The following is a 13,309-nucleotide window of genomic DNA, read 5'->3' on the forward strand; positions in this document are numbered from 1 at the left end:
AAGGAGGGAGGGAGGGAAGGAAGGAAGGGAGGGAGGGAGGAAGGAAAGAAAATCAAGCCAAAGTGTAGTGCTAGGCACAAAGTATGCACTCAGTTAAATGACACCTCTTATCCTATTATTATCATCATCATCACTAAGGTCAAGGGTAAAAAGACAAATGGCCTTATCTAAACAAAGCTTTGTGTTTTTATGCTTTGCTATGTTTTCCTAATTAAGTTGGTCTTACTAGAACCTGTAACCTGAAGCGGCAAGTTCTGGCACAGTAATAAGATTATTATGAAGTTGTAACTCCATTGTCTAAGCTGAGCTCCTCTGTGAGGGGGTCTGGGGCAAGGAGTAAGTCATCTTCAACTCACCCTGCTAATATTTTCTGCAGATAAAATCTGATTATGGCAAGTAAAGTTGCCTTAGATAAGTTGTATCACTTTTTCTCAAAAAAGGGCTATTGAGGGCCAAATAGAGATCTTCCTTTTTCTCTTCGTGAAATTGCCTTTGGTTGGCCTTTTTTGGATCTTTAGAGAGCTTGATGGAGGGATAAGAAAATAAGAATGAAGATCAACGCGCAAGGTGTTGACTCTTGAACTTCACTGCAATGAACCAGCTCAATTTAACCTCCCGTGTATATGTTCCCATATAAGATATTACTTTTACAGTTCATCACTAAGGGAATGTGTCCTTTAAGGAACTGCTGTATTTTGTATGCCCATCTTTCTGCTAGCAGTAACTTAGGTGATAACTTCCCATGTTCCCCTTTCTGCCTGGTTACAAGGCCGCTCAGAGTAAAATTTACTGCTCTGTCATAACAAGAACATACTTACTTTCTCTGGCTCTTCCTTTTGATACTGGTATTCTCCTTTTAAAATTGTTCATTATTCTAACCTGTCTCAAGTCAGCATCAGGGAGTAGTTTTTTTTTTTTTTTTTTTTTCAGTAAATTCGAACCACCTCTTCTTAGTCTTCTCTCAATTACTAGGCGTGAGTTCAAAGAGGCTTTAGCAGCTATCTATTGCTTGACAAAAGTCACAGAGAAATTTCCACTGATGTCCATTCATTGCCCCATAATTTGTTCCAGCTGTTTGTTTCAGTTTTTGGAAGCCACTGGATCATGGAGGTTCAGGGACAATGTGGGAACAAGTAATGTGATCATTACTGTAAATCTCCCATAAATCTTAATAAAGGAAATACTCATCATTCCCATTGAATTATCCCCATAAAGGAAGTTGTACTCAGGCTAACATGGGGCCCATGAAGATAACTTCTCTTGCACTGATTTGAAAAATGGGCACTTCTGGAAAAGATAAAATATGAGTTAAGTCAGTGAATCACAGCTATTGTTCTGGAAATTATATTCAAATCTAGTCAGTCCAAATCCGAGAACTCTATTTGTGATGCAAATCAAAGAAAGAAAAATACTTCTACTTAGCAAACCAATGCAATTTTGCATATCATTCAGATTGGTTACCACTTTAAATCTTTTCTGATAGAGAGATAGAAGGGTAAACCATGCGTGAATTAACCACATCTGACACTATTCATTTTCCTTCAACTGCAGGTAATTATCCTGCATAATTCTCCTATGCATAAATTAAAACTGCATGAATTAACAATGAGCTTGTTTTCCTACATTCAGTAATTCAGACAAAATTGATCAAGGGATACTTTACATGTGGGCACGGATCAGACAAAAGTCCTCACAAAAGACAAGGAATGATTCCTTTATTCTCTCAGGTTTGTTTTTTCTCCATTTCCTTTCCCTTTTGTGGGGTTGATCAGATCTCTGAGGCATCAATCGTTTGCAAGAGGAAGGAGAAGGCACGCCACTGACATGGCGTTATTTATCAGGATGCATTGCTTACTTGGAGAAAAAGTGCCCATTTCATTTCCCGATGATAGGGCATCTTTGCAGACACACTGCTTACCCAGCTGGAATAATGAACCTCGCAGATAGAGGATGTGAAAAATCTTCTTCTTGATTATAATAGGAGCCTGAAGAGTCTCATTAACGCCTTGATAGCAACGGAGAACCTCAGCCTGCGTGGACAGTCTCTGTTTCGAGTTGCTAAGCCAAAAGATCTGGCAGCCACAACTCAGCTAAGTTATGTGGGAGAACTCGGGCTTTTCGAACATGCTACAAACTGGCAGTTGCTGTGGGAACTGTGGCTCTGAATTTGGAGTCTGTGTATTTACATCCACAGCCGCAGCACAGCCCAGACTCTGATGCCAGACGGCCTAGGTTTAGAACCAAGCTCTGCCTCTTAGTAATTTTTCAGAACCTCCATTCTCTCATCTATAAAATGGAGTAATTACCTCAGGGTGTTATGAGCACCCAATGAATTAGTACATGTACCTGGCACATTAGCAATGCTGTTTAGTGATATTTAGTGATAACTATTACTTTTATAATAATATAAAACATGTTTATTTGTATTGGGTGTTTCATTGTATGAGAAGCTTGGCTAGGCGTGGTGGCTCCCATCTGTAATCCCAGCACTTTGGGAGGCTGACGCAGGGAGATGCTTGAGCCCAGGAGTTCGAGACCAGCCAGGCCAACGTGGTGAAACCCCATCTCTACAAAAAATACAAAACTTAGTTGGGTGTGGTGGCATGAGCCTGTGGTCCCAGCTACTCAGGAGGCTGAAGTGGGAGGATTGCTTTAGCCCAGGAGATTGAGGCTGCATTGAGCTGTGATCTGGCCACTGTGCTCCAGTCTGGGTGACAGAGTGAGGCTCTGTAGCTTTCTGTCAATATGCAATATGAGATATGTGTACACATATCTGTAATTCAGAATTTGCATTTCTTTGTTGGGTTTTTTGGTCTTACTTTTTGTCGTTGTTGTTGTTTTAAGAGAAGGACTTGTCAGAGCTGGACGTGAACTCCTGGGCTCAAATGATCTTCTCACCTCAGCCTCTGGAGTAGCTGGGACTACAAGCACAGACCACCATACCTGCCTTAGACTTCGTATTTATTTTTTGAAAATTTCAATGGCTTCAAACTCCTCTTGTGCCCAGGAAGGCCTTGCCTCTGTACTTATACTCAGGATCCTATGATTCACCTAAAGGGAGATGATAGAGGGAAGGTCATTTTTACCATATGTAGCATCTTATGTGCCAGGCTTGGCTAGGCTTATACTCCCCCAGCTGGATTATAAAGGAGTGAAACGAGTCCCCGACATGAAAAACTATGCATCCTTTCAATAGGGCCTTTTCCAGTACCTTTAGCCTAATTACTGTATATTCACATTTATGAAAACATCTTGAGTTAATGCGGCCCCTTAGTCCCTTTCTGCTTTGGCTATTTTTTTCCATCAGTGAGGGAAAGAGCCATTTTGTGACAACCAAAGAACAAAACCAAAACAAAACAAAAATTACATCTGGAAAACATCCTAATGTGAAGAAATACACATTGAGGATCTGGAAAAAAAAAATGACCCTTAAAAAAGAAACACCACGTGCCATTTCTATCCTATTTTAGGCCAAAGACCATTATGACAAAATTCAAAGGGCAAACTTTTTTTGGAATGTCATGGGAGCCTGAAAAGGGAGCAATTCTTGACCTTTATGTCATTACAGGGGCAGGTTTCCATTTGCAAAACCAAGTGTCCAACTGAGGACATTAGTCATGTTGTAAGAGAAAATGGTCATACTTCGAATAGGCCACACTTTGGTGACTGAAGAGGGACGGCAGGCAGAACAAATCACCTCTCCTCCCTTCAGAGAAACACTGTTTTTTGCTGCCTCCAGGCTGGCCGAGTGGACCTCCCGGGGTGGAGAGCCCCCAGTGAGGAGTCAGAACATCTCAGCACTAACCAGCTAATCCATTCGTTTGGTTTCCTAATTTGTGAAACTAGAGACATCGATGTTACATCACAGGGTTGTTCTGTGGTTTAAATGAGACCATGGTTGTAAAAGTTGTTGAAAACTGCAAAAATCCACAGAGATATAAGGCACTATCACTTGGACTAAAGTATCGTGATGACTATCCTCAACTGGACCTTGAATTTAAACTTGAGGAACAGCCGACTTTAGGTATCAAAGAAGAAGGGGTGTGCAGAAGAGAAGTGGTAGAAAAGGGCCGGGCGCGGTGGCTCACGCCTGTATTCCTAGCACTTTGGGAGGCCAAGGCGGGCGGATCGTGAGGTCAGGAGATCCAGACCACAGTGAAACCCCGTCTCTACTAAAAATACAAAAAATTAGCCGGGCGTGGTGGCGGACGCCTGTAGTCCCAGCTACTCGGGAGGCTGTGGCAGGAGAATGGCGTGAACATGGGAGGCGGAGCTTGCAGTGAGCCGAGATCAAGCCACTGCACTCCAGCCTGGGTGACACAGCGAGACTCCCTCTCAAAAAAAAAAAAAAAGAAAGAAAGAAAGAAAAAAAAAGAAGTGGTAGAAAAGGAAACAGCAGCAGTCAGCTGGCTGGAGGAAGTAAGGGATCGCCAGCTGTGGCAGAATGTACTGCAGGTGTCAGAGCATAGTCGTTAATCCAATTACTTTTTCTTTTTCTTTCCTTGTTTCGCTTTTTTTTTTTTGAGATAGAATTTCACTCTTGTTGCCCAGGCTATAGTGCAGTAGCGCGATCTCGGCTCACTGCAACCTCTGTCTCCTGGGTTCAAGTGATTCTCCTGCCTCAGCCTTCTGAGTAGCTGGGATTACAGGCACCCGCCACCACGCCCAGCTAATTTGTTTGTATTTTTAGTAGAGCCTGAGTTTTACCATGTTGGCCAGGCTGGTCTCGAACTCCTGACCTCAGGCAATCCACTCGCCTCAGCATATCAAAGTGCAGGGATTACAGGAGCAAGTCACCGTGACTGGCACTTTTTCTTACTGGCACTCTTTTCTTCTCTTTTTCTCCATCTCCTAAGTGGGCCCCCAATTTGAGGGCACTTCCTGAAGTATGGTTTGTACTACCTATACTTGCTACATTGAGACAGCTCTGCTTTGAAAAGAAGTTATTTGGATTCCTGTTTGTTCACATGCTAGGTTAGCCAGTTTGAAACTAAACTCCTTCTCCATGGTACCAACTCCATTTTCCCAAATCCTCCCCCGACAAACCAACGAAAATGTGCAAGAGTTTGCTTCTAATATACAATTTAAGAATGGATTTCTTAGACCAATATTCTGCAGGAGGAGAAGGTGAGCTTTAGATTTGGCTGTTCTGTGACTGCTACTATCATGTTATTTACCTCACAGGGAAGAAATTTGATAGGAATAACACAAGACTGTGGTCATATTTGACCTTTTTCTGTGTCTGGCCATATAAACCAATCTAGTTATTTATTGCTGTGTGACAAATCATTCCAAAATGTAGTGGCCTGAAACAACAGCAGTGAGTCAGGAATTGGGAAGGCCTCTGCCAGACAGTTCTGGCTCAGGGTCTCTCCTCAGTCAGATGGTGGCTGGACACGAACAGCAGGGTTTGGAGGAGCTAGGGGCTGGCCAGGCATCTTCCTCTTTCTCATCTTCTCTGTTCTCTCTATGTGATCATAGAGAGGTAGCTTGGGCTTCCTCCTAGCATGGTAGTCTCAGGATAGTCAGACCGCTTGCATGGCAGCTGATAACTTCAAGAGTTAGTATTCCAACCAGTAAGGTAGAAGTTGAATGTTCTTTTATGATCTAGCCTTAGAAATCACATTCTCTATTGACTGAGAAAGCCACAGTTTTGAGGGGAGAGAAAATAAACGCCCATCTCTCAATATATCAGAGTCACTTTATTGAAAGATCATGTGGGGTGGGAGTTATTACTGAAGGCATCTTTGGGAAAATATAATCTGCCAATCTGCCATATGGACGGGCTGTAAGTAGTTAAAGGTTAAATTGCAGAAAGTCAATATTTATCCCTGATATGGATACTTACATAAGATCTCTCCTTAATCTCCAGATAGCAACTTTTGTTTTTTTTTTTAACTTATTTATTTTTAAATTTTTATGGGTACACAGTAGGTGTGTATATTTAGGGGATACATGAGATATTTTGAAACAGGCACACAATAAATAATAATTATATCAAGGTTAATTGGGGTATCCTCCAGAGAGTAACTTCTAATGTGGTAAAACAGGCAACTATTCTGATGCCTCTCCCCTACCTCCCCTTTGTATCTTAATGACTTAACACTTGTTAAACTTCCTAAAAATCTCAGGCATCTACTTGTGTTCTGCCACATGCTACTGTCCCTCAGAGAAGGATCGTGCCATGGACATACACCTGCAGCTCCCCGAGTTCCTCATGACTTTCAGTGGCAGCTGCACCGGATACAGTGATTGGCACTCAGCATCGTCCCAACCCCTTTTTGCTGCCTTCCTTACTGGAGCTGGGAAGCTGAAAACTGCACTGCCCAGAATCCCCTGCAACTAGGATTCCATGTGTGAGTTGAGGGTCTCTGTCAAATGCACTTGCACAAGATTGAAGGTAGAAGCGAGGGCAAGGCTTATGTATATGAGTTTCAGATGGCTGCTGTAACAAATTGCCACAATTTTACTGGCTTAAAGTGAAAATGACACATATTTACAGTTCTGGAGGACAGAAGTCTAAAATGGGTCTCACTGGACTAAAATCAAGGTGTTGGCAGGTCTGTGTTCCCTTATGGCGGTTTGAGGAGAAAATCTGTTTCCCTGCCCTTTCTAGCTTCTAGAGGTCACCTGTATTCCTTTCCTTGTGGCTCCTTCCTCTATCTTCAAAGTCAGCAATGTTCCATCTCCCTGATCTTTCTTCCATAGTCACATTCCCTCTGACACAGCAGGGGAAGGTTCTCTGTTTTTAAGGACAAATAGAATTAGGTTGGGCCCAACTGGGTAATCCAGGATACTGTCAAGTCCTTGACTTAATCACATCTACGAAGTCCCTTTTGCTATGTAGGGTGACATAGTCACAGGTTCCAGGCATTAGGACATGGACATCTTTGGGGGTCGGATGTGCATTATTTTGCCTACCATAGCAGATTTCTGCTTCTTCTATTGTCACTGCTGGCAGCCACCTTCATGACCTTCATGGAGTATCTGCTTTTTCTGTAGTGGCTTCCTGGCTGGCTTTTTCCTGACCACGCTAATGGTAGTCTTTTGTTTTTGGAGATGGAGTCTCAATTTGTTGCCCAGGCTGGAGTGCAGTGGTGTGATCTCTGCTCACTGCTACCTCTGCCTCTCAGGTTCAAATGATTCTCCTACTTCAGCCTCCCAAGTAGCTGGGGTTACAGGTGTATACCACTGTGCCCAGTTAATTTTTGTATTTTTAGTAGAGATGAGGCTTCACCATGTTGGCCAGGCTGGTCTCAAATCCCTGACCTCCAATGATCCACCCTCCTTGGCCTCCCCAAGTGCTGGGATTACAGGTGTAAGCCACCGTGCCCAGCCAGTGCACAGCTTCTTGAGTATAGGTTAGACAGTGGCTCCAGTAGCCCTGTTTTACAATGTACTTTTCTTAGGTGTTCCAAAAAGCTCAACCTAGAGTGTGTTTCCTCATCCTTCAACTTAGAGAGTGTTTAGTTGGCCTTCCTGGTCCAACCATCCTGTAACCCATTTTATTTTAGATCCTTTCTGCTGAGTAGATTCTGTTCTCTGCAACTGAGCCCTGATGAATGTTGGATCACCTGTGGGTGTCCATCACCTCAGCTTCATCTCTCTTTTTTTGTAAGCTCCACTTATTTCTCAGGATGAAGCATCACTGAGAAAACTCTAGGTTAGATGAGAACTTGGGAGGATACAGATCAAAATGGCTAAAATGCTGCCAATAACCTTATGAACTAAAAGTAGGGCACTGCAATTCAAGGGTTATAGCTGGTAGTTATCTTGGAATCTTCACATAGGGTAGGTTAACCTTGAACCTCTGCATATCAGCAGGGCACCTAGTGTGAGTATACATTAATTGGAAGGTAGACTGTCACAGCTAAGGCCAAGGCCAAGTCATTCCAGGACTTCATATGTAGCAAAAAGTAGAGAAATCAAATGTCATACTGGGATTGACCTCTTGGGAGTTGCACTAGCTCCAGGAGCTCCCGGAAACTGTCACTTTGAATTTATTTCTCCTAGTAGGAGGAGGAAAATCACGGGTGCTTTTAGTGTTTCTCTGCCTTGCTTTTGTATTTCTCAGGTACTCTCCCCATTTTCCTGCCCTTGCCTTCCTTCCAAGAGCTCACCTCGAAGCCAAGGTCAGAAGGAGACAAGCTTGAAGAGAATAGAGTCATTGTTTCTTCATTTAACATCCAAAACAATTTGTTTGAGAAGGAAGAGATCACTTCTAGGGGTAGAGGTAAAGGCCAGTAACATTAAACCCAAAAGTTAAGAGGCAAATACAAGAAAGAATTAAAAGACACTGTTGTTTTTCTGTACATAAAGTTGGTTTTCGGTATGGTCATTGGCCAACCTTGTTCTAGTATCATCATTAATAGTAGCCTTGTTTCACAGCTGTTCTTATCTGACCTTCCTTGCGAGACATGCCTTTTGACTGTCCCTAACTTTCCTACCTTCAGTCTTGATCTTAAATCTAGGTTCACAGGCAGTTAGTTAATAGTTGATACCTACCATTGGGTAGGCAGCATGCAAGTCCCAAGGATAGAGGAACAAACAAAACAGTTCCTCTGTGCCTTCAGGGAGCTCACAGTCTTCCCAGTCTTTTTGTCTGGTAAATACTCCCTTTTCCTTTCCGTTTACTTGTAATCTTAGAATAGGCACATGAATGAAATCTTCATTGACTACTCCAACCACAGCTTTCTTCCTCTGACCTCTCATAGTCCTTTCCTCTAGGGTGACTATGTGATTGCAACACTTCTGAGTGAAAGGTGGTGCTATTAATAATTATGCTGCAACAACAGGTGTCTATGGGGCAAACCAGGACATCCAGTCACCCACAGCACACTATCCAACTCAACTGTGCTCCTCCTACTTCTCCACCAGACTGTGCTCCCTAGAAGGTATAATCAATATCTTACACGTTTTCTTTTTCTTCAGGGCTTCACTCTGTCACCTAGGCTGCAGTACAGTGGCATTATCTCTGCTCACTGTAGCCTCGACCTTCCAGGCTCAAGTGATCCTCCCACCTCAGCTTCCAGAGTAGCTGAGACTACAAGCATGCGCCACCATGTCTGGCTAATTTTCCCTTCCCTCCCTTCCCCTCCCCTCCCTTTCTCTTCCCTTCCCTTTCTGAGATGGGTTTTCACCATGTTACTCAGGCTGGTCTCAAACTCCTGGATTCAAGTGATCGTCCCACCTTAGCCTCTTAAAATGCTAGGATTACAGGTGTGCGCCACTGCACCCGGCCAATATATTATACTTTTATGTTGAATGAGATATCTAACTTTGTCCAGACCTTAGAATAATTGCCCAGTAAACATATGCTTAAATTGAAACAAAAGTGGGATTCTCCTAAATTATATAACATTACAGACTTGAACTTAAAATCCACCTCAGAATTAAAAATGATTGCAAATCAGTTTTAGAATGCTAAACGGTGTAAAAAATACTTCCTTTGAGACTCCTCTCTCCTTGGTCTGGTAGAGAACTCATTTTGATCTAATGGAACACAACATAGAAATATTGCACCTCATTTGCTTTCACTGTTGAAAAAAAATCTAATTTCCTTTTTAATTAATGTAATGAACTTGTGAAAACATTCATCCCCTCCACACAGCACTCATCAGTTCATGTAAACAATGCACAATAAAACAAATTGGAGCAGCTTCTTTTCTTCACAGTGTTCTGGGTTTCCTTTGAGGGAATTAAATCCAGCACAGGGCCATGTGTAAATAATCTTTTTTCTAGATAGCCTGCTGCACTCAGGAAAACATTGATTATTTCTAGGGAATGTTTCCAACCTAAGTGAGATGAGTTTACTGTGACCAAAAAGCAAAACAAAACAAGACAAACACCTGGGCCATGAACCTACAGAAGAAGCTGGTGGCTGCAGAGAGGAGACACAGAAGAGGGAAGAGGACATGTGAGGGTTTCATGCTTAATTCTCTGGAGATACATGATGCATTGAGTGATTTTGTTCAATTGAATCAACTTGAAGGCTTCCATACGCATAACAGTGAGGTTCTCATTTTCAGGGGAAAAATGTCGTTTCAAGAAACTGCCTGTAAGTAAATGAAATGAAGAAACAAAGCTAAAAGAAGGGCTCCTTCCAGATGAAAAGGCATATACTCATGATCATTCTCCTTTTCTGAACAGATCTAATAATCACATTGCAGGGTGTTTACATGACAACTGCTTTATGACACCATTCTACACCTAGGTTTGCCTTTGGGGAGCCAATTATGAGCGACTGAGCTATCTGTACCTCCTCTCCCCACCCCCACCCCAATTCCCTTGCTCCATTGTCTGTTTTCAGCTGGTATTCTTTTCTGGTTGAATGGCCACAAACACAAGCTGTCTATCTCTCCTAGCTCATGGAGCTCAGCTTGGCAGATGAAAATAACCCTGGTAAAGGAGCTCTTCACAAACACGAGGCCCTGCTCACAGGACCACCGATGCAGGAAGCCCAAGTAGAAAGTCAAATCTGCCATTGCCCTGAGGAGCACCCATTGTGTAAATAAAAGGGACTTTCACTTCTATCACCACTTCCTCCCAAGAAAAGCAAGGAACTGTTTTTAGACTTCTGACTTCTTTTCAGAATGAAAACAGATAATCTATTGAATGCAATAAATGATTAAATAAAACTCTAGTTTGCAAACCCTTCAACCCAAGGCACTGTTGTATGTACAATTCAGCTATTTAATATAAAATCTGAAATCTGTGCTATTCACCCTGCACAGTTGCCTTTGTCTATATTTTAGTCTCTTGACAGAGGGGTGAACCAATAATCTGTGAATTAACACAAAATGTAAGAGAGAAGTGTCTTGGTAATACTTAGAAGTGGGCATGTGGTTGATATAACAGTTGGGCTGTGGGGTTTTATCATAATAGGGGTGTTTCCACTTTAGTGACCTCAGATTTAGGGAAGGACACTTGGCAGTCATTAGCAGGGCCCCAGGTCAATGGGTATCAATATTAAAGAGCAGAATTTTTATGCGAGTTTAGCTAACAAGACCCACAGATATAAATATCTTCCTCCACCCACCCCCAGCCTCCTTGGCTTCTCCAGGTCAACCTTGGGTGGGTCCCTTGTCTGCGGGAAATAACTTCAGTTTGCAGTTAACAAAAGGAAGGAGAGCCATTTCTGGAATTGTGTTTTGGTAATCAGAATTCTATGCAAGTCCCTAGTGCATGCTTTTGGTCTTCCCTCTCTCTAGCTTGGTATTTCTTTATATTTATACTGAGGATAAAATATTCAAAGAGAAATCTCACATTAGAGTGTCAGAGGAAGAGGGAAGCAACAGCAACTGGGGGGTCCTTTGGAAAAGCAACATATGCAGTATGTTTTTACTAAACAGATTCTCCAGTGTTCAAGTTTTCAGATGTTTGGATGTAGTAAATTTTTGGACAGGCAGATGCATTACCTTCCTGGGGAAAAGACACAATTTGACACTATTGTAACTGAAGGGGAAGCTGAGCACCGAAAGCTAATCCTGAGTGCTGGGAGATGGAGGCTTCAGATAGGGGAGTTCCTCAAGCCCCTGTTACCCTAAGTTGGCACATCCCTGCAGTTTGTTCCTACAGAAGGATAACTACTGATGCTTCCTAATTAACCACTGGAGAATAGCCTTGATGGTGCTGGGTCTCGGAGAGTTCATGGCTGACATCCCCTGCTTGTGACAGCAGCTAAAATACAATTTGATGAAGGTAGATGGTGTGAGTGGGCAAGCTCAGAGGCTGGTCCAAAATGGCTGGAGGAGCAAGGGGAAGAGGGGAATTGAGTGAGTGGGAATACCCGGGTAGGGGAGGGAAGGAGGTGGGTATACTCTTAGAGCAAGACAGACCCGATAGAAAACAAAAGGGAAGAAATGATTGTGTGTCAGGTAACAATCGGGCAGATGCTCACACAGGATGCTCCCAGTCCCATAGAGATGGCCAAGTACAATTTCTTCAGAATGGGGGCAGTGATTAGTCACAATCCTAGACTTTCTACCAAGTGTGTGGACATAAGAGGGTAAGAAGTGGGGAGCAGGGAGGAAACAGCTCCAACATTTATTTTAAGGCAGTCACAACTGTTTTCCCAGATCTAAAGCTTGAACATTTTTCCTCAGTCACTCAAGCAACATGTAGGTATCTCCAAGACAAGGACCTAGGAGCCTACCAATCTCACTCTGCGCCACCCCCATCCCCGCAGAATTAGCCCGATTCTCCCGCTTTTCCACTTGCTCTCCAGGGAGCTGTCACTTCTCACAGCACCTCTGCCACCTTAGCACCTGATGACTTCTGCTTACCTAATTTCAAAATGCACCTACTCCCTTCGAACGTGAGGGGTCTCTATCTGCTGCCCACTGCCCTGTGAGAGGGAGCTAGAAGGTCATCGTCTCGGGCAAGAGAGCTGCACATGCTCCGCCTGGCCAGCTCCCCCTCCCACGCCACGGACACCTGCTAGGGTGCTCCTGTCCTCAGGTGCATCCCCTCCCCCCATCTTTCCAGACACAGGTCGGCATCAAAGCAACACATTTTTTCCTTTCTTGCCCCTCTTCCCAATTCTCATCCTCCCATTCCACCTGGCCAATTTGGAATTCACACACGGTGAGGAAGGAGCTGGGTCATAGTCCAGCTCAATCGGGCAGCCCGGGGGCAAGTGAAGACCCTTGAGACTGCCATCCCAGCCCTGAGCTGGATTCCCCATAGGCTCTGCGAATGCCGAAGTCGTTCCGTGCCAGGGGGCCACCCAGGACTCCCATCTGGGGGCGCTCGCACACACACCCCTCCCTGACTCCCAGGGCCCGGCGCTTCCTCGCCCCAGAAATGTCCCAATGCCGGGCAATGCTGTGGGCCCCTCTAACCTTGGCCCGTTCCTCCACTCTCCAGGGCATCCTTCAGTTCTGCTTGCAAAAAGTGCGCGTGCCCCTTTCGCTTAGCAACTTCCCGACCGTACCCTGCGGGCTTCAGATGCCCGAACCCACCAGGGTGGTGGAAGCCGAGGACGCTCCAGTTTCAACAGCTGCTTAGCATGCAACGCTCATTCAAGTCGAGGACACCCCTCCCCACACAGACCTCACCGGGTTGCAAGCAAAATCAGAAGCTAAAAAGGAGAAATGAAAAGGTAAACCTACCTAACGACGACGGCTCCTTGTCATGTCAGGGGCACACTCAAGGTTCCCTGGCATGGCATGTAAAAGCCTCCGCACCAATGCAATACCCGGAGCTGCCCGCACCTCCGACTTTGCATATAGCCTGAGCTCGCTCACTTGGGTGAAGGGGACCTCGGGAGGCAGTCGGGTGGACGCGAGCTGTCCCCCGCGCCGGCTGC

At 44.2% G+C, this 13,309-nt stretch overlaps 1 protein-coding gene across 4 annotated transcripts in view; it reads right to left on the minus strand.

Annotated features, from left to right (window-relative positions):
* Window positions 1-13,309, minus strand: part of FAM65B (family with sequence similarity 65, member B) — a 240,901-nt gene that overhangs the window by 94,434 nt on the left and 133,158 nt on the right. The window contains exon 1 of one of the 4 annotated variants that reach the window (XM_011962804.1): window positions 13,113-13,309. The exons of the other annotated variants lie outside the window; for them this stretch is intronic. The gene's annotated coding sequence lies outside the window, so the exon portion shown is untranslated. The remainder of the gene's footprint in view (window positions 1-13,112) is intronic. 4 annotated transcript variants of the gene reach the window in all.

Source organism: Colobus angolensis, unplaced genomic scaffold (assembly GCF_000951035.1).
Source record: "Colobus angolensis palliatus isolate OR3802 unplaced genomic scaffold, Cang.pa_1.0 Scaffold6, whole genome shotgun sequence".
NCBI lineage: Eukaryota > Metazoa > Chordata > Mammalia > Primates > Cercopithecidae > Colobus > Colobus angolensis.